Source organism: Mercenaria mercenaria, chromosome 1, assembly GCF_021730395.1.
Source record: "Mercenaria mercenaria strain notata chromosome 1, MADL_Memer_1, whole genome shotgun sequence".
In the NCBI taxonomy this organism is placed as follows: domain Eukaryota; kingdom Metazoa; phylum Mollusca; class Bivalvia; order Venerida; family Veneridae; genus Mercenaria; species Mercenaria mercenaria.
In genome coordinates this window covers 89,201,403-89,223,678 of record NC_069361.1, presented here as the reverse complement: position 1 = coordinate 89,223,678, position 22,276 = coordinate 89,201,403, and the positions used below count along the sequence as shown (strand labels likewise).

The 22,276-nt window shown below is 33.8% G+C and overlaps 1 long non-coding RNA gene across 1 annotated transcript; it reads left to right on the top strand.

Annotated features, from left to right (window-relative positions):
* Positions 1-4,881: 4,881 nt before the first annotated feature.
* LOC123545410 (uncharacterized) lies at positions 4,882-21,882 on the top strand. Its single transcript, XR_006685341.2, has 3 exons — positions 4,882-5,331; positions 15,159-15,425; positions 19,751-21,882. It is a non-coding gene; the product is annotated as an uncharacterized LOC123545410 (long non-coding RNA).
* The last annotated feature ends 394 nt before the right edge of the window (positions 21,883-22,276 follow it).

The following is a 22,276-nucleotide window of genomic DNA, read 5'->3' as shown; positions in this document are numbered from 1 at the left end:
ATCAACTTTATATGTCACGCCCTTACGAAAATGAAATATGGAAACAAGCTGGCATTAAGCTGCAAGGTAACTGTCAATGATCTGGCAACAGTCTGTCAAAAAAAAAAGGTAACTGGAAATAATCTGATTCCTATATGGGAACAAACTTCCAAGAAAAAAAGTTTAGCTGAAAATAATATGGACACTATTTCCATATTATTTCCAGTTTCTGGGAATAATCTGCAAACTATATGACAATAAACTGGCTCATAACAATCAGCATGTAAACACACTGACAATATTGTCAGCTTGTTTCCAGTGTCTGGAAGAAATCTGGCAGGAAAATGGCAAGAAACTGGAAATAAAAAACATAATTTCTATAATCGAATTGAATGAGTACTGAGATACAAGCTTGCATACAAAAACTTAAGCAAAAAATGCTATGTGGAAAAAGGGGCTTAATTTTGGAAAAAAGTATAGTTATGGGACCTGCTTAGTACATGTCCGGTCATGACACTGAACAAAACAAGTGTGTAATTAGTTTCAATCTATAATTTTGTAGAAAAAAAACAAAAAAAAAACAGAAGAACACATAGGGGCATGTCCAATAACTTCTATTCTTTGAATAATCGAGATAAAAATTACATAAGTGACAATATTGTATGGATTGGCTGTCTGTCTGACAGTACATTGGATATAAATTTACTCAGAGCAGATTCTGACAATGCACTGGCTACACAATGGCAATACACTGGCAATATACCCATCTTAGCCATTTTCACAGCAAAACAAATATTACAAGACACCTTATCAAAATGGCCAAATGTTGCATTTTTCCCTCCAAAACTATTTTCAGTTTTCAATAGTTTTCCAGCACTGATGGGCACATTGTAAAGGTACTTTTTCATCATTTTACAGTTACTTGTTTTCATTGTAACACATATTCTGTCCGCAACAAGTATTTTTGCTAAACAGATACAGAAATTTTAAAAGTCATGTATTTTCGCTACCCTGTAAAATTAAACTTGCAGATTTACCATAATCTTTGTCAAATTTCCTTTGGTTTCAATATTATATTATTGATAACTGAAATATTGCAAATCTGAATTTGTATTAAAATTGAGTCACAAGCAAATGAAGGTTTTAAGTCACATTAAAATTCATATTAAACATTAATAAGGATAAATAGAAAAAAAATATATACTGACACTAAACTGGAAACAAACTTCCCATACACTGACAATGCTATGACAATACAATGGTAATAAAGACAATTTTCCTAGGGGGAAATAAAAAAAATTAGTAACACTGAGTAGTAAGCGATATATTGGGATACTAGTCCATCTTTAGCTCAGTAGGTAGAGCGTCGATCTACGGATCATGGGGTCGCGAGTTCGATCTTAGGACGGGGCGTGTGTTCTCCGTGACTATTTGATAAATGACATTGTGTCTGAAATCATTAGTCATCCACCTCTGATTCATGTGGGGAAGTTGGCAGTTACTTACAGAGAACAGGTTTGTACTGGTACAGAATTCAGGAACACTGGTTAGGTTAACTGCCCCCTGTTACATGACTGAAATACTGTTGAAAAACAGCATTAAACCCAAAACAAACAAACAAAACTAGTCCATCTGCCACACTAATGTATACCCGCTGTTACATGACTGAAATACTGTTGAAAAACGGTGTTAAAACCCAAAACAAAAAAAAACACTCATGTATAAGTGCTCATAACTTTGTACTGCATAAATGAATTTAGTTAAAACTTTAAATAATGATTCCAGTTTGCTAAAGTGTTTCTCTTGTCCATGTAAGAGAGCCTGGCATGTTGTGACTGACTATACACTGACAATACAATGACAACACACTGGCAATATGCCAGTGTGTTGTCAGAAAAATATTTCCAGTTGACTGGCTGTGCACTTACAATACAAGGACAACAGACTGGAAAGTCCAAAAAGCCGCTTGTTGTCAGTTGTGTATCCAGTGTGTTGCCAGATTGACATTGCATACCAGTTTGTTGCCAGATTGTTGTCAGTGTTTATTTCCAGATACCTCTATATAATTTAGCTCCTTCAAATAGTTTTATATGAAAAATCAATGAAATTTTGTTAAAACGTCATTACAAACATCACTGACAACAAACTGTATATAAACTGGCAGCAGACTGGAAGTTAAATTTTACAGCTGGTTTTCAGGTCTGGAAATCAGCTGACAAGCACATGGATACATGATGGTTATTAAGTGGCAACACACTGGATCAGTTTATTGTCAGCTCTGGAAATAGGCTGGCAAGTAACTGGATTTTAGAGTATTATTGACTGGAAGCACACTGGACATAAACTGACCACACACTGACAATAGGGAAGGTTTTTCATAAGGGTGTTTCGATTATGAATGCTAATTGTGCAAGGTGCTACGGTTTTGACACTTTTTAATTGGCGCCTACTTTTCTCATTGAATATTTCACAGTTCTAAAAAGTTTTACAAGTTAGGGTTCGTATAATTATAGATAACGCAGTCGTTAATTGGCACATAATCACTCACTAATCTCCCGCGGCGTTGATTGCAAATTCGGTAACCATGGTAGCGCTGTTTGACACGTGTAGGTTTCACATGTAAGGACAGAAGTACTAGTAGATCTATTCCTGTGGAAATTATGATTTCTTTTTGATTTTTTTTTTTTTTTTCAAAAATTGAAAATCCACGAATTTACGTCCCCACGAAACAGCCGTTTTGGTCAAAACCACGAAATTTCGTGCCGACGAAATTAAATGATTTCACAGTATTTTGCTTGGTTGCATTCTATGCTTCCAAAAGATCTTTTTACAGATTTTGTTAACAAAGCCATGCTAAAATATTTATTGTAGAATTTAATAGATATATCTAAAAGCAGAAGATTCAGTGCCAGGTTTGATTTTCAGTATTGCGAGATAAACTTTTGGCACCTGTTTTGCAGTATATCACCATATCACAGAAAAAAATAGTTGTATTTTATATGAAAACTGAACATCAAATAAAACACCTTTATTATGCTGCTAAAGAATTGTCATTTTATTCAAATGTGCTTTAGAACCCAGAAACGGACCCCAGGAAAGGGTCTGACTTCTAGGTAATTCAAAATTGTTAATATGATACTGTATACATTTAACTGCAAGAGCTGTACATTGTATGTATTTGCAATAATGTGCGAGCCCTAAAATGATAAAATAAGTATTTTGTTGAGATTTTCCAAAAAAATTTGTCGGCCATTATTAGTTACACTGCTTGCTGGTGACAGGATACCGTATATCCCGTATCCTGTCACCAGCAAGCTGTGTAACGATTTTATCTTGCCGACTACCCTTTACTTAAATGCTATAATCAACACATTTTGTAAATTAACAAAGCTACTTACAGTGCAGACTGGAATCCTACAATCATTTGTATGGTCATCATGTTTTGTTTATAGTTGATTTACACCAGCCATAAAATGCACAATGACCTGTGTTTTGGTTAAATCACAAAACACAAAAGCTCATTTACACAGGTTATGAACTGGTTTAGATCAGAAACACTAAAAACACTTCTTGTCCTATCCCTTCGAAAGTCACCAGATTTCACGATGTCACAAATGTCTTGATACTTTGGCTTTCATCCCGTTTCCTGTTAAATCATTCATCTTACACGTAGATTAAATGATCCTACAACAAACTGCTGAGTTACAAATATGTCAATTCCTTTATTTTACGATGATCTAACTTGAAACAAGATTTCAACGTCCGTGTATCCCATACAGAGTTATTCCGCTTTTACGGTTAACTTTTGTCAAACTTCATGAGCCTCAACTTAAGTAGAATGAAATCGGCAAGAAAACACTAAATTTACTCTCGGAAACGATGCTATCGCTGGAGCTAATAATCTGACTTGATTCAATTACGCCAGTAGTGTGGCAGCCATTTCGTTTTAATCAAAAATCATATCTGAAATATACTAGCAGGATATGGAATATATCCTGTCTCCATGTGACGTCTATTGACCAATAGAAATGCAAGAAACTTGTAGGAGGCAAGATAAATGCAATTATTGACAGATTGCCATTTGCATTTAAATTTAATAGAAACAAATATTTTAAACAATGAACATAAAGGCATGAACCATCCATGAAAAAAAAGAATAATTATATAAATCATAAATTAACTTCTCACAATTGGTGGGTAACAAACAACATCTTAACTATAAATCTACCTGTTTAATATATGTTCAGAACTTGAAATATTCTTAAAAAGTTGTCCCCCTTTAAAAAAAGAATGCCATTTGTTATGACAAAATAAAAAAAATCAGATTTGCTGAAAACTATGTTATATCTAGTTTTGTTCAACTCTGGGACATTATTGAAAATGCATCAATGCTGATCTGAGCAGATAATTATATGGACCCTTCATGTAGTCCCATTTTTTCGGAATTCCAGCATATATCAATAAATTGACTATCATTCTTAAGAATAATATACATGTTTTATATGTTGATCTGAATTTTCATGTAAAACCACTCTTTCTTTCTATGATTTAGTGATGTTCAAATTTCAGTATTTCAGATTTCCACCAAATTTTTAATGCATCTATTGACCAAACATAATATATCTACAAAAATACTTCTGCCTATGAAACTTCAAAGCAGACAGTATGCAGCTATCCTGGTGTGTGCAATCACTGGGCCATCACAGAGCCAAGATAACCATAGAGCAAAAAGCAGTGATTTACCATTCCACAGGCCTTGATTTACCTGCAAAATCTGCTACATAAATGTCAAGAAAATTATTTATTTGTTTTATTCAGTGATAGTGTCCACTACTGGTCAAGATAAACTCTCTCTTAAGCTAGCATGCAGTACTTAGGAAGACATAAAAGTTCTGATGTATTAGCTTGTGTTTTAAGAGCCATTGTGTACAGAGATTTGGTATAGCATAAGCAGAAAACTAATTAAGTGAGCAATGAGTTTTGCTGATCTTTGGTCAGTAATTGCTTTTTTCAATTAAATATGTACTTGTACATTCATCAGAGATGAACATCAACCTGCCTCTGTATGAGATAGACAGATTTTCCATGTAACATTTCCTAAACTGCTTTTTGGGCCTGCATTTGACTACCCAAAATGTGTCAAAACATTCAGACCTATATAGAAAATAAAAACATTTGTGTTATATTGTGTAGCAGTGAATTGTACTAAGCATTTCTATTTTAAGCTTGATGCGTGCCCATTTGGTGTGTTTTGCTTAGGAAGAAATCATCAGACAGGGATGGATGACACCACATTCACATTCAACAATTCCTCTAGCATGTGCAGGCGAGCATAGCTACCCAAAAGGTTTAGTAAGTAGAATGTAATTATTATGTAATATGACAATATTTCTAGTTAACCTGAGCCTAACCCCGGCGAAATGGAATTCATGAAATCATGAATTTTTCATAACCATTATGAATTATTCATGAACTGTTCTGGAGGCACCGTGTAAAATATGGAGTGGAGTCGTGGAGTGGAGTGGTGGAGTGGAGTCTCCCCTTTATGAAAACCTTCCCTATTGTCGTGTGTGGTCGTTTATGTCCAGTGTGTTTCCCAGTCAATAATACTCTAAAATCCAGTTATTGCCAGCCTATTTCCAGGTGACAATAACTGATCCAGTGTGTTGCCATTTAATAAACCATCATGTTTTCCATGTGTTTTGTCAGCTGTTTCCAGACCTGAAAACCAGCTGTAAAATTTAACTTCCAGTTGCTGCCAGTTTATATACAGTTTGTTGTCAGTGATGTTTGTAATGACGTTTTAACAAAATTTCATTGTTTTTTCTATTAAAACTATTTGAAGGAGCTAAATTATATAGAGGTATCTGGAAATAAACACTGACAACAATCTGGCAACAAACTGGTATGCAATGTCAATCTGGAAAACACGGATACACAACTGACAACAAGCGGCTTTTGGACTTTCCAGTCTGTTGTCCTTGTATTGTAAGTGCACAGCAGTCATTTGGAAATATTTTTCTGACAACACACTGGCATATTGCCAGTGTGTTGTCATTGTTTGTCAGTGGTTAGTCGTCAAACATGCCAGGCTCTCTTACATGGACAAGAGAAACACTTTAGCAAACTGGAACCCATTATTTAAAGTTTTAACTAAATTATTTATTGCAGTACAAAGGTTATGAGCACTATATACATGAGTGTTTTTTTTGTTTGGGTTTTAACCCCCTTTTTTTCAACAGTATTTCAGTATGTAACGGGGTTACTTAGTGTGGCAGAGGGACTAGTTTGTTTTTTTGTTTTGGGTTTAATGCTGTTTTTAAACCATTTATTTAGTCATTGTAACGGGGGGGCATTTAAACCCTTACCAGTGTTCCTGAATTCTGTACCAGTATAAACCTGTTCTTGTAAGTAACTGCCAACTTCCCACATGAATCAGAGGTGGATGACTAATGATTTCGACCCCAATGTCATTTATCAAATAGTCACGGGAACCACGCCCCTTTCCAAAGATCGAACTGCGACCCCATGATCCGTAGATCGACGCTTCCTACTGAGCTAAAGATGGACTAGTATCCCAATATATCGCTTACTACTCAGTTTTACTAATTTTTTTATTTCCCCTAGGAAAATTGTCTTATTTACCATTGTATTGTCATAGCATTGTCAGTGTATGGGAAGTTTTTTTCCAGTTTAGTGTCAGTATATATTTTTTTCTTTATCCTTATTAATGTTTAATATGAATTTTAATGTGATTTAAAAAACCTTCATTTGCTTGTGACTCAATTTTAATACAAATTCAGATTTGCAATATTTCAGTTATCAATAATATAATATTGAAACCCAAAGGAAATTTGACAAAGATTATGGTAAATCTGCAAGTTTAATTTTACAGGGTAGGAAAATACAGACTTTTAAAATTTCTGTATCTGTTTAGCAAAAATACTTGTTGCGGACAAAATATGTGTTAAATGAAAACAAGTAACTGTAAAATGATGAAAAAGTACCTTTACATGTGCCCATCAGTGCTGGAAAACTATTGAAAACTGAAAATAGTTTTGGAGGGGAAAAATGAAAACTTGGCCATTTGATAAGGTGTCTTTGTAATATTTGTTTGCTTTTGAAAATGGCTAAGATGGGTATATTGCCAGTGTATTGCCATTGTGTAGCCAGTGCATTGTCAGAATTGCTCTGAGTAAATTTATATCCAATTTTACTGTCAGACAGACAGCCAATCCATACAATATTGTCACTTAGTAATTTTTATCTCAAATTATTAAAAGAATAGAAGTTATTGGACTTTGCCCCTATGTGTTTTCTTTTTTTTTTGGTTTTTTTTTTTACAAAATTATAGATTGAAACTAATTACACACTTGTTTTGTTCTTTGCATGACCGGACATGTACTAAGCAGGTCCATAACTATACTTTTTTCCAAAATTAAGCCCCTTTTTCCACATAGCATTTTTTGCTTAAGTTTTTGTATGCAAGCTTGTATCTCATTTACTCATTCAATTCGATTATAGAAATTATGTTTTTTTTTTCCCATTTTTCTTGCCATTTTCCTGCCAGATTTTTCCAGACACTGGAAACAAGCTGACAATATTGTCAGTGTGTTTACTTTGGGGATTGTTATGAGCCAGTTATTGTCATTATAGTTTGCAGATTTTTCCCAGGAACTGGAAATATATGGAAATAGTGTCCATATTATTTTCAGCTAAACTTTTTTTCTTGGAAGTTTGTTCCCATATAGGAATCAGATTATTTCCAGTTACCTTTTTTTTTGACAGACTGTTCCCAGATCTTTGACAGTTACCTTGCAGCTTAATGCCAGCTTTTTTCCCATATTTCATTTTCGTTAAGGGCGGAGTCGATTTTGGAGTCAATTTTGGAGTCAATTCTGGAGTCAAATTTGGAGTGGAGTCATTTTTGGAGTCAAATTTGGAGTCGATTTTGGAGTGGAGTCTTTTTTGGAGTCAAATTTGGAGTCTATTTTGGAGTCAAATATGGAGTGGAGTCTTTTTTTGGAGTCAGTTTTGGAGTTTTTTGGAGTCAGTTTTGGAGTCGATTATGAGTCAAATTTGGAGGGGGAAGTTTTTTTTTTTGGGAGTCAAATTGGAGTCGATTTTGGGTCAGTTGGAGTAGAGTCTTTCGGGGAGCTATTTTTGGATTGGAGGCATGGGGTTAATTTCTCGAAAGCCTGTGTTCACTAAAAATATGTAATTATCTTAATGAAACAGTCTTGATTGATAAAATGGCCTACAGACAAATGGTCTCTAATTTTTGCGGCCTCTCAAGCAGGATTTTTTTTAAATGTTAAAGGATTTTGTGAGTGGAGGTCTCATGATGCTTAATTTTACTGAAGTGTTGGTCTATTTTTAATTATTATTGTCATTTTTGTGGTGAATTTGGGAAATGGAATTCCTTAATTTTATTGGTTCGAAGAAAAAACAACTACATGGTTATAACTGTTTTCATCAGGGTTTTTCCTGGTTATAAAATTTTCTATTAGAGCCCATGTTTTAAGACAATGGTCATGTAATATTACGGTTTACCAAGGGTATTAAAGTCACAGAAACACTAATATAATTTCAATATTATATTATAATTTCAAGTAGCCTTTATTTCACGAAGAAAGAATTAAAAAATATCAGCCTCTCTACAAATCTTGTTCGGTATATAGCATTGTTTTCATAAGAATGTCTGTAGAAATCTGATCAAACCATTAAATAATGCATAGAAGTTTCCAAACTACTGAAAACAACCGAGGGTTATTGCAGGCCTAACATGAAAGGAAACGTAACGCAATAATTCTAAATAAAACCTTAAAACTTTTTTCGATATCGCCCCTTAATATGTCTTTTTTGATTCATTTTAAAGTTACAACAAAAGCCTGCGTTTTTTTAAACAAATGTTTTTAGAGATTTGACCATTTCACGGGTATGAAACGTTGCCTGCGGCACAAAATGTGCCGCACTGAAATGAAGGCATCTCGCTTCCGCGGGCAGGCATTGCGCAGGTGTTTCAAAAATAACGAGCACGGTGAGTAAAATTGAATTTTTTTGGGGTTATTGTCTTGTTACATTTAAAACTTTTTAGAAACGGGGAATGCAGCGGGATGTAGTTATGTCTTGCCGACAAATCCATGCCAGTTTTTGAAGAAATATGTAATATTGTTATTTGCGGTGTTTTTCATCGGATACAGTAACGAGAAAATTACAAAAGCAGAGAATATTCCGAGTCATTTCACATCCTGCAGAAAAAAGGAATGTTTGTATTTCTGTAGTTATTTATAAAAAGGAGATGATAACTGATCGTGAGATAAAATACATGTCAAGGAAAAGGCATATTCCCTCGTTCTGCCGATTTTTCAGTCCAGTGCGCAGGCATCCCGAGGGTTTGCGCAGGCATCGCGAGGGGCGCAGTCATCTTGAATACTTTTTGTAGTCAGTAGTATGTGTAATTTCGACCACCTAACATGTATTAAAGTACAAAAAAAAAATCAATAACAATGTTGTTCCTTCAGTTATTGTTTTAAGACAAATCTTTGAACCCGAACTTTGTAATATTAATAGCTTTTTTAAAAAGTTTGCAGTATTTTTTCTCGCTGTTTTGGGGAATGGGGCCAGGTCGCTTCAGTTGAGAAATCACGTCATTTTTTTATCGAACTGGGATTATTTTCTCCCAAAATAACAATATTCAATTACCAAACATTACCATTAGGGAACAATCATTGATGCTTACTTCAAAGAAGGTATTTAAAACCAGCTTGGAGCAAAAACTATCATAAAATTTTGTCATTTTTCAGCCAATTTTGATGTTTTCGTTTCAGCATCAAGTGTTGTTTTTATTTTCTTTACAGTTTTGGCGTACTATTTTGATTAGCGATGAGCTGAGTTCCCCCACCCCACCCTAACAAAAAAAAAAGAAAACGGAAAAAGAAATGGCAAAAAAATCATTGTTTTGGCTTCCGAAGAGAGGAACGAAACAAGACAAAAAACCGTAATAAACATGAAACTTCCCATTTAAAAAGATACTGTTCACAAATTTTATGTGGAAAAGAAGCAAATTATGAAGTTATGAATGTTAAGTATCTTGTTAATTTTATATTTTCAGTGGATGTGCATTCAGGGGTATATTAAAGGGAAATAAAATGATTTAGAATCCTTATGGTCAGACGTAAACTTAGTGTACAATCAGTGCACAGACCTAAATTTATATTTGAATGACAAAGAGTGAGTAAGTACGTTAATATTTTGTAGAATTTCAGAAATAATTAAAACAAACTAAGCCCTTTTTGGACCAATTTTTCGAAAGATCTCAATTTATTTGGGTTTTTTTCCACACAAAAATTTGGGAACAGTAGTTTTAAATATTCTTCGTTCGTATTTAAATATCTTGACCTAACAGTGAATTTGGTGCTGATGTACTGTTACAGAAAAACATGGCACGAGATGAGCCAAAGAAGTTTCATGTTTTTACGATTTTTTCTTTGTTTTTGCGTTCCTTTTTTTTGAACGCTGGAACGCAGTAACAGCGATTCATTACTTATTTCTTTTTCTTTTTTTTTTTTTTTTTTTTTGTCGGGGGGGGGGGGGGGGGGGGGGGGGGGGGGGGATTCAGCTCACCGCTTATAAAAAAAAAAGTGTAAAGAAACAACACTCGATGCTGAAACAAATGCAAAAAAATTGGTTGAAAAATGACAAAATTTATAACAGTTTGTGTTTCACCAATGTTGGTTTTCATACCTTGGGTTTGAACTAAGTATCAATAATTGTTACAAAAGGAAATGTTTGGTAATTGAATATGTTATTTTGGAGAAATAATCCCAGTTCGATATAAATGACGTGATTTTCTCAACTGAAAGGGATCTGACCCCCTCCCACAAAAGAGCGAGGAAAAAATATTGCAAACTTTCAAAATAGCTATTAATATTACAAAGTTCGGATTTAGAAAATTTTGTCTTACACAATAACTGAAGGAACAACATTGTTATTGATTTTTTATTGTACTTTAATACATGTTAGTTGGTCGAAAATTAAGATTCTGACTACGATAGTATTCAAGATGACTGCGCCTCTCGCGATGCCTGCGGCACCATCGAGTGCCTGCGGCACTGGACTGAAAAAATCGGGCAGAACGAGGGGTTATGCCTTTTTCTTGAATATATTTTATCTCAATCGATCAGAATCATGGGCTTTTTATAATATACTACAGAAATTTCATCATTCCCTTTTTCGGCAGGATGTGAAATGACTCGGAATATGCACTGCTTTTGTAATTTTCACGTTACTGTATCCGATTTAAAAACACGCGCAAAATAACAAAATTACATTTTCTTCACAAACTGGGCATGGATTTGTCGGCAAGACATAACTACATCCCCCTGCATTCCCCGATTTTTAAAAAGTGTTTACTGTAACAAGACAATAAACCAAAAAACATTCAATTTTACTCACCGTGTCGTTATTTTTGTAAACATCCCGCGCAATGCCTGCGCCGTCGGAAGCGCGATGCCTTCATTTCAGTGCGGCACATTATGTGCCGCAGGCAACGTTTCATACCCGTGCATTTACTTTGCTCAAATGATCGGTCAGTTTGTATAGAAAATGGATATGTGATTTGCTCTGTTTTAGGGTGAATATTGGCTTGATCCTATTGAATGTACTGAAAAATATCTGTAAATTAAATGTCTCTTTAGTCTACTTACAGACCGCTGCATATTTTTTCACCTGCGTGTAGGTCTACTAAAACAATACATTTTGTATGAAATATATTAAAAGCAAAACAAAAAGAGAACAAGGTTTATGTTCACTGTACTTACTTCAAATATACCCAAAATGCACCATTTGCTGTTCTCATTTAAAAAAAAAATCTTGGGGAGGATTTTCCCCATACCTCCAACACCGCCCCCGCGTTTCTATGAATAAGGTCCTGTTTAGTATAGGTATCATTTCAAAAATTTTTAATATTGACAGCAAAGACCATGGATTGTTCATGGTTTGCATTGTTCGCAGAAGGCAGACCTATTTACCTGTTAACTATTTATCAGTCTGAACTTAAAATTTACAAATGCAAATCTTAAAAAAAAGCAGATGTTTTGTCTTATTCATTTGTTGAGCCACACCATGAGAAACCTACATAGTTTACTGCATTTTCTTAGAACTGATCAGTCTGCACTATTCTCATTCATCTGATGTTAGACATGGTACCCGAGAACTGTGGTTAGAGTCTTGTATGCGAGAATGGCCTGCACAGGCATGAAGTTGATCAGAATTCTATAGTTCTTTAACAATTTGTCTTACTCGAATATGGTTGAAAAACAAATTTTGTATGGAATGTAAAAAATGAATCAAGAACCAGACTGGGGCAAATGTACTTTTTTTTTGAATTGTCTATTGTCTATGATAAACATATGCATAACACACAGTATTCTATCCTTCATTAATTTCATCACGTATTATCATGTCTTATTATGTGTCTTATTATATTATGCCGTTTTTTTAGTAGATAGTCAGTATTTAATTACCTAAGTTTTTTTCTTGTTTTTATTTTTCTGATTCATTTTAAAATTTTAAAACAATACTTTTTTCTTTATTTAACATTTCAAGTTTGAAATGTTTATCAATCTCTTTGAGTAATCTTCAGGCAACATCTGGCCCAACATCATAAATAACAAACCCTGAAGGAACTAGGGGTCAAGTCCTGATTTAAAAAGGGGATATCATGCTGAGGTGCTGTACAGCAGAACCTTTATCAGTGGAATTGTAGAAATCTGTCATAAAGTAGAGTGATTTGTTGTAATTAACTATTTCCCAAAGTAATGACACGTTATTTTTCCAATCTGATAAAGGTCATTGAGAAAACATCAGTAACAGTTACTGTTCTTGTTTTTTCTAGAGGAGTATGATTTCAACAGTTTACTAGTTGGGATAATTATTGGAGGTGACATATAAAAGTAGGATCTTTTAATGAATGTTTTGGTTTTATTAAATTTTGACTCCAAAACTCATGACCAAATTAGACTCCAATTTGACTCCACTCCAAATCTGACTCCCAAAAATGACTCCAAAAGCGACTCCAAATTTTACTCCAAAATCGATCCAGACTCCCCTCCACCACTCCCCCTCCAAAGACTCCACTCCATAAATTTTTCCGGTTTCTGTTCTGGATCACTTCTTAATTGAAATTCATGAAGTTTTATGCATGAAGTGTCGTTTGATCTACTTCATGAAGATATCAAGCATTACTGACAGATTCATAAAATTCTTGAAATATTCATGAACTTGTTTAAGAATGAATCAAGATTTTTTCATGAATGTCAATATACCTATAGAATTCAAGAAAAGTTCTTGAAATAAATGATGAACATTTTATGAGCAGTTTAAGAATATTGAATTCTTAAAACATTCTTGATGTGTTCTTAAGAAAAGGTCATGAATATTTAATGAGTATATCTATGATTCATTAAAAGTACTAAAATTCTAGTTCAGTACCAGTTCTTGAACCCAATTGTGAGTTTATGAACTGTTCATTCATTAAACATAAAACTTAGGTTTTCGTTTTACAATAAATGAATAAGTTCATGAATGTTCATGAACATTAAATTCATAATGTCACATGATCAGTTTCCATTGTTTTGTTGCATGCTGGGAAATTTTTTGCCCCATGTGATTTAGCAATTTTTGAGAAGTTTGTGCAGCAAATGAGAAGGAATATTTATCGTTACTAAAGTAAAGGAATGGTTTAAAGGACATGGGGTATACTGAATATCAAATAAGTAATTATGGTGTTGTCATAATCGTTCATTTTAAAAAAATAAAATCCTTCTAAAATGTCTCATGGTTTTCACGACCTGAAACAAAGCTAGTATTTGATCTGAATTTTCAATCTTGAGATTAAAGAAAATTAACTTTTTTTGATTTTATTTCAGCAACAATTATTGTTTACTTCTTATTTTGCTCCCGAGCCCACTCTAGTTTACTGTTTGACTCAACATGTCATTTGTTGAAGGTGGAAAATGTCATTGTTACAGTGACTCAGCAGAGACTAAAACAATCTCTAGCCACTAACTGATTGACCTACAGGAATTTTTCTTGTATCAAGCTTTACTGATACTGTTCAAAGAATTCCATTACATGCAGGTCTCTCTGGTTTCATAGTGTTACACTCCTACCAGGTTACCTTGACAAATTCATGAAACTTGTTGTTTTTTTACAAAAATTGTTCATGAATAAATATTCATGAAAATCAAAATTTATGTTTCATGAACTTCAATAGCTCTTAATAACAAGTGCATAGATACTACTTAATTGGTACAGGTATTATTTAGTAACTGAAAATATGATGGATTACTGTATCATTAAAGGCATAGAAGTCCTTTCATAACCTTTTGTATTGCTCATGAAATATTCAAGAAAAGCACAAAATGTCTTCATGAAGTTATAACAATATTTATTCTTGAAGTGTTCATGGAAAAAAACATGAAGTGCAAATGAGACAATGAAATAAAGAACAAAATAATGCATGAATTCTTCATGAAGTATTTTTTTCAGGAATATTTTCATGAATTCTTCATGAAGATTAATAAATACAAACATCATGAATTCTTCATGAACATGGGTTATGCTTAATTTCATGCATTTTTAATGCATTTACCACTTCATGAATAATTCATGAATCTGTTTTCATGAGCTGCTGATGCATTTGTCACATTTGCACTTCATGTTTTTGTCATGAAGACTTCATGAAGTCTCCTCATGAAGAAGTCATGAATGTTTCATGAGTACTTCATGAAGTATGAATAAACATTTGACAGGGGAATGGTTAGACTGCCCATCTGCTGGTCTGTCTATCAGACATTCTGAAAGACTACCTGTCCATCATTAATTGGTTTATGCTTCTTTTCACACTTGGCCTGCAAGACTTAGTAAGAGCTGCTAGTTCCAGTTTTTTGATAGAAGACTGTTCAGGTAAAGCCTCTTTCATCTGTTTTAAATAACTATATACATACCTGTAATGTAATTACAATGGATGTGATTATCTATACATGTAGATAATGTAGTCCAGACACTGATTGTGATACATTGTTATCATGCCTCATTAATGTACATGCTGTTGTTTGTTTATCTACTCCTCACAACTGTTAGTCTTTTATTATGATCTCTTTTTGGTTTATCAGGTAAATCAGTCCCAGAGCTGCATGTGAGGATGTGTGACCTGCTTGGTTTACCAGGAAAATCAATCCTAGAGATTAGGCAAGTCAGTCCCAGAACTGACTGTGAGGATGTGTGACCCCATGGTATGACACTTTTGGTTTACCAGGCAAATGTGTCTCAGAACTGACTGCGAGGATGTGTGACACACTATGGTTTACCAGGCAAATCAATCCTAGAGATCAATGTGAGGGTGTGTGACTAATGTTCTATCATGACCTGCACATTTTCAGGTGAGTCTAAGCTGATTTGAGGAGTTATATGTTTCAAGAAGCTGACAACTTCCCCACATGAAGCAGAGGTGGTGGTCACATGACTAGGTGAAATGTCTTGTGTCAAGTTGTTTTCCATTACACTGGTCTCACTCACTCAGAGAATCAAACTCTTTACACCTATACTTAAGAAAAAAAAGTTTGAGTGTTTGATCTATCGCACTATAATGTTTATATATGATTACAAAATATTGTAATAGTACTTTCAGCAGTATTTGTAGTATTACTATACTGATACACAAACTGATAGACACACGATTTTGTATGGTTACTCGTGCATGTAAAATTTCAGCTCTGGGTATTTCCACTTTTGATTTGGATGTGCTAAAACAGCACCAAGATCCTGTCTAAATGTAATCAGTATTAACAGGTTTCAATTAAATAAAATGCTACAGCATATTTCCAGCACTTGCTTGTATCCTATATAATGGATTGCTCCTTCATTATAACTTAATTAAACTATGAAGTGTTCCTTTAAGGTGCGGATCCATTAATATTGCAGTAGATAATACCAGCAGAGAGGAGACGTAATATATTGCATTCTAGCATCTTATTTCGAAAATGTGCTCGGAAAATGAAAATGAGAAATTGACATGCAAGGAAAAAATATTGGTGTGGCACATAACAATTTAGAATATTACCTTTTCTGCCTTTTAGAAAGACATCAGTTTACCTCTTTCTTTTGGATAAAAAGCTTGCCAACATTAAATCGCCCCTATTGGATGTGCGCACGTATTGAGTGTACAATATACTGACTAAAGGTTAGGGTTAGGTTGAACATAGGTTTAATAGAGTACATTCAATGCGTGCATTTGCTCAATGCGGGAGATTTAATGCCGACCTAAAAAATTAATACAGTCAAACCTGTGTTTAAAATCTGGCTGTAAAGACCACATGTTTTGTTTCCCATTTTTAGCTCGACTATACGAAGTATAAGGAGAGCTATCCTACTCGACCCGGCGTCGGCGTCTTTCCGCGTCCCCACCTTGGTTAAAGTTTTTTTACACTCGCTTTTTTCAACTTATCTCTGTAATTACTTCATGGATTTGATTCAAACTTGAAATAGTTATTCCTCATCATCACCCACATCATCTGGCATAAGGGCCAAAACTCTGGCACCAATATTTCATGATTTATCTCCCCTTTCCACTTAGTTTTCAAGGTTAAAGTTTTGATGCACTTTCACTCTATCTCTGTTATTACTGAATGGATTTGATTCAAACTTAAAATAATTGTTCAACATCATCACCCACATCATATGACACAAGATGCATAACTCTGGCACAAATTTTTCATGAATTATTCCCCTTTTTACTTAGAATTTCAGGTTAAAGTTTTGATGCACTTTCACTCTATCTCTGTTTTTACTGAATGGATTTGATTCAAACTAAAATAGTTGTTCAGCATCATCACCGATGCCATATGACACAAGGTGCATAACTCTGGCACCAATTTTTCATTAATTATTCCCCCTTTTTACTTAGAATTTCAGGTTAAAGTTTTGATGCACTTTCGCTCTATCACTGTTATTACTGAATGTATTTGATTCAGACTTAAAACAGTTGTTCAGCATCATCACCCACATCATTTGACACAAGGTGCATAACTCTGGCTCCAATTTTTCATGAATTATTCCCCCTTTTTACTTAGAATTTCAGGTTAAAGTTCTGATGCACTTTCACTCTATCACTGTTATTACAGAATGGATTTGATTCAAACTTAAAATAGTTGTTCAACATCATCACCCACACCATTTAACACAAGGTGCATAACTCTGGCACCAATTTTTCATGAATTATGCCCCCTTTTACTTAGAATTAAAGGTTAATTTTGATGCATTTTCACTATCTCTCAGTAATTATGAAATCATTGATCAACTGTGTTGTCCACATTATCACCACATCTATGACACATTGCATAACTTGCCATTTTTATATCCCTATTGCTTACTATATTAGATGTGTTTTGATACACTTTATCTGTACCTCTCCTATTACTTAATATTTTTGACACAGACTCAGGCAATTGTGCAATATCTTCATTCACCATTGGAGTTAATAAACACTCCAGTGACAGCTCCAGTTTCCTCAGATGTGCCCAGTTTCACTATCCAGCATCGAAATAGTCGAGCATGCTGTCTCCTGTGACAGCTCTTGTAACATTTACAGTGTATTTTAACCTGTGAATAAAGACCACCTCCCAATAAAGGCCACATTTTGGCTCTCCCAAGGGTGGTCTTTATAGACAGGTTTGACTGTAAAGGCATTCCAATATCATAAAATGATAACACCAGCACATTTCTGGTAAATGTCAAGATAAAACTATGACAACAAATGAATTAGTAAGTTTCTGTTTAATTTGTTTGTTTGTTTCTGTTTAATTTGTTTACAAACAAACATATCAGTAGCTAATTTTGAAAGTATCTGGTGAGGATAGCAGTGCAGCAGCAAAGTCTAAAAAATCTTTCCCTATATCATGTACTGTACTCATTGCCTATTTGACGTAATAGAACATTAAAGATAAACTTACCAGACTTACTGATACTTACTTCGCATTATATGAAAGCAGTGGTTAGCTGTGTGTTAGTTAATTACATATTTTTTTGTAGTTCATTACAGCCATTTTGATAGTATCTGTTTGCATCATTCAGAAGTTAAACTTGTTTACAAGTGCCTAGGTTTAGTTGATACACTATCAGATTTCAGGTTAGGTTCAGTTATTACACTTAAAGCCTAAATAAAAGTTTCAAATATTTGGTTCAGTTTCAGATTAGGTTCAGTTGATACACTCCCAAGTTTTAAGCTTCAAATATTACATTCAGTTTATATCTGTAAATTTAAAGTATCAGATTTCAGATTAAGTTCACTTGATACACTTTCAAGTCCAGTCTCAGATATTACATTCAGTTTAAAGTATCAGATTTCAGATTATGTTCAGTTGATACACTTTCAAGTCCAGTCTCAAATATTACATTCAGTTTAAAGTATCAGATTTCAGATTATGTTCAGTTGATACACTAAAGTTTCAAATATTACATTCAGTTCATAGCAATAAATCTAAAGTATCAGATTCCAGACTTGATTCTGAAGTTTTGACACAACTGCTTATTAAGTTATACATAATCTGACCACTCTTTACAGCTAATATTTCTATTGTTCCAGCAAGTACTTACACGTTCCAGTCCTTGACTTTCATGTTAGAAATTCCATGGCTTAAACTACTTCAAACGAACTGATTCCATGGGTCTAAACATTCTGAAAATGTGTGAAAATTGACTAGTTCCATGGTTTTTGTGTAAGTAACTATCGTGAGTCTAGATAAAAAGTTCTTTGTCAAGTGCTTGGTTTCCATATTAATGCATCTTATTCATTTTCCAATGGTTAGATAGGGTTCAACTTGTATGGAATGTGTCTAACTGTTCCTCCCTCTCCTCCTGAAATATTCCTCAGAACAGTATAAAATTAACAGACTACCCTTTACTGTTATTAAATGACATAATTAGATTATTTTGATGACATTTATGGAAAGATCTTTACTCCTAATGACATTTTCTCATGCAATGTCTCATTTAGTTTCAGAAACAGGCATTTAATTATTCAGAAAACTTTGTTATTAAGTGCTACCACAGGCATTTTAAGAAAAAAAAATTGCTATCACATTCTATCACAGGTAGTAAATTATGTCATTTTGCAGACATTGACTGCTATAATACAATTCAAGTCTGATTAATTATAAGTCCTTCCAGAAGTAGGTAAAAGGTCAATGTCACTGTCACTGCAAGTCCTTTTAAAAGTAGGTCAAAGGCCAATGTCACTGTCACTGCAATTTCTTTTAAAAGTAGGTCAAAGGCCAGTGTCACTGTGACTGCAAGCCTGTGACCCCTACAATGACGTTAAACTGAAATTCTTTATCAAGAACTTGAAAGGACTTTGACTTGAAAACCCTCATGTAATGTTTGTCAGTGGTTATTTATGACCACTATTGACCATTTAATATGTTTAATTTTTTTACAATTAATGCTTATTTGTATACTGAAAAAGATGTTTATTTGTGGATAATCTTCCTGAAGTTTCATTTCTTTTCAAACATGCTGTTTTTTATTTTTCTGTATAGGTTATATATAAGACCCGATGAGTAAAAAAAGTTCAGTTTCTTTAGATGTTTTGTTATCTGATACAAGGATTTTACAGGTAATAAACTTTCACTGTGTAGACTGATACCAGAAAAATGCACCTGGCTGAAGTGTGCCAAATATCTAAAACATATCCACCTGATTGCTTTTTCAGTCTTCCATACTGTTCCTCAGTAATGCTGGAGTAGGAGTTGAACAGTGCCACATGGATGCAGGCTACCTAAGCCAAAACAAGAAAGCTGTTCAAATTGTGCTGTTACAGCATTCTGGAATTTCTGTTGTAGAATGGTTTAGTACCTTCACACTGTTGATGGATTGTTAAACAGTAATAACACTTTTACAGTCTTACAAAATTATGAAACCCTTTGCACATAACATTTGTGTAGTGTATTGTCATAATTAACAATGTTGTGTATCTGAAATGACTTTAAAATGCTGTGATTGTTAAATTATGGTATTTAAGCTGTTTGTATTTTTACAGAAAATTATGTTACAGTTAAGTTGCAAAAAACAAGCCATATAAGGACTGGTCGAATTTCAGACAGTACCCTCTTATCAGACTCCTGATGTCTGTTGTCTGTTTGTGGTTGCTGAGCACTAAAAGCAAGTGCTGTATGTAGGCAACTACTTTCAAGATGTTTATTAGCTGTATTTAACTAAGTAAGTAAGTAAAGTCTTTATTTAGTAAGGCTACACATTTGGTTTCCGAATCTTCCATGTGGGCCTCAGATCACTGGGCCCTGAAATCCTTCCCTGACTGTTTTGTGTGTTATCCTACCCATTACTATGTGTGCTATTACACTTATTATACACACTAAACTATGATAAATACAACTATTTAAAGGTGTTTCCAGTTGTAGGGGTGGTATTGATCATCACTTTTGACAGCTAAATGCCTGTTAAAGTCCTCCTAGATTTGTTTTTTCAACTTTTTTCTATGACAGACTTATTGCTTTTCAAAACAGTACATAAAAAGTCTTACAAAATTATGAATACATTGTGAAAGTTGTGTTTTAGACTGTTGAATAGAATGGTAGAGACATTATATCATGCTGTATCATCATTCAGTAGCAATTATCTCCACTTATCTTCCAATTTTCTCCAATTTAATTACTGCGATCTTCCACAGGTCATGTCAGGTTGCCATTCATTGTTGTATGTGTCAGAAGAAAACATAGCTACTTGAAACAAAGTAGATATGTGAAGCATCTGCACAGGAGGTATTCTCTCTATTTTCTGCAGAACTCAATGATATTAAAGGCTTTCTGTCATAACTAATCATCACTAAGTTATTGGCTACAAAATCTGAAGGAATTATAAATTCAATGGTTTGTTTTAAGCAAATGCAAGCAAATATGCTGTAAAGGTTATATATGATCAAAATATAAGGAACAGTTTAAACTCCCCAGTGGGGATTATTTTGTCATTAACCATTCCAGGTGGTGTCCCACTGTGTTCCTTTATTTGTTTTTTGTTGTTGTTTGTTTCCTTTGTTTTACTATGTATTTTAATTTTTGGATAAATGTTGATCATTTTCCTATCCGTACACTACTAGACCTCTGTCGTTACACTTTTTTGCTTCTTGTTGATTTAGACTTAATATAATAAGCTATTTTTATGTTTAATAAAAGTAGTCCAGAGTTTCTGAATTTCATTTTGGAATCTCTTTTGTGCGAATAGTTTGCAGAATTACTAATTCCATAATGATAATAGGATTGTACATATTTATTGAGGACCTCAAGAGCATCTATTCCATTTTTTTGTGTGAAAATTTTGGGTCTGTTTTCTGCCTTAAGATAATTTTTGTTCTGAAAACATATTCTTGGATTCCCTGAATGAAGACAAATAGATTGGTAAAGTCATATGATGGATATTTACCTCGCCCCAAAAATATGTAATGTTTATTGATTCATAATTGTTATAGCAGTTACTTGTGGAGTATCTGTCAACAGCACTATTACTTCTGTAAGATTTGGGTGTATGTACAAATTGAGTTTAATGTAATAAGTAATGGCTGAAGCTTTCTAGGAACACAACTGAAACTGTCTGAAACTGCAGGAGTAATTGTCTCGTTGACAGACGAAGATTTACTTTACATGTACTGACTCCCTGAATAAATAAAGTATATCGTTTTTAATGATAGCGATGATCACTGCAGTATGGCAACTCACTTATATGTTAGAATTTTTTTGTGCCAGTAGTTTACACCTGTGCTGTATATTTAATTTAGGGGTCAGTTTCCTTTTTAGTGTTGTTTTCTTTAGTTTTTGTTACTTTGAAAAATGTCTGTGGCATAGGTGGTATTAAAGATAGTTTACATAAACTCTTGCTTTTTTTTGTTTGTTACTAAATTAAGTAACTTTATAAGAATATTTTACTTCAGACTACCAGTCAGTATAGAATTGAAAGAAAAAACAACTGACTGATGAGTGTGACAATGATGATAATGTTGATATAAAGCAGAAATGTGGGAGGCAGATGGGGAGAAGGATTGGAGGTTAGAAAGGAATACAGGGTAATGACCAATGTCTTTTTGTTAAGACAAGATCAAAACTAATATTCCAGTTATAGTGCAAAACTTCATTCACTATGAAATATTATATATCGGAGAATATAAAAAAGAAACTTCCTGTAACATTAATGGAAGTCAAAAATAGACTTTTACATTATATTTAATGGT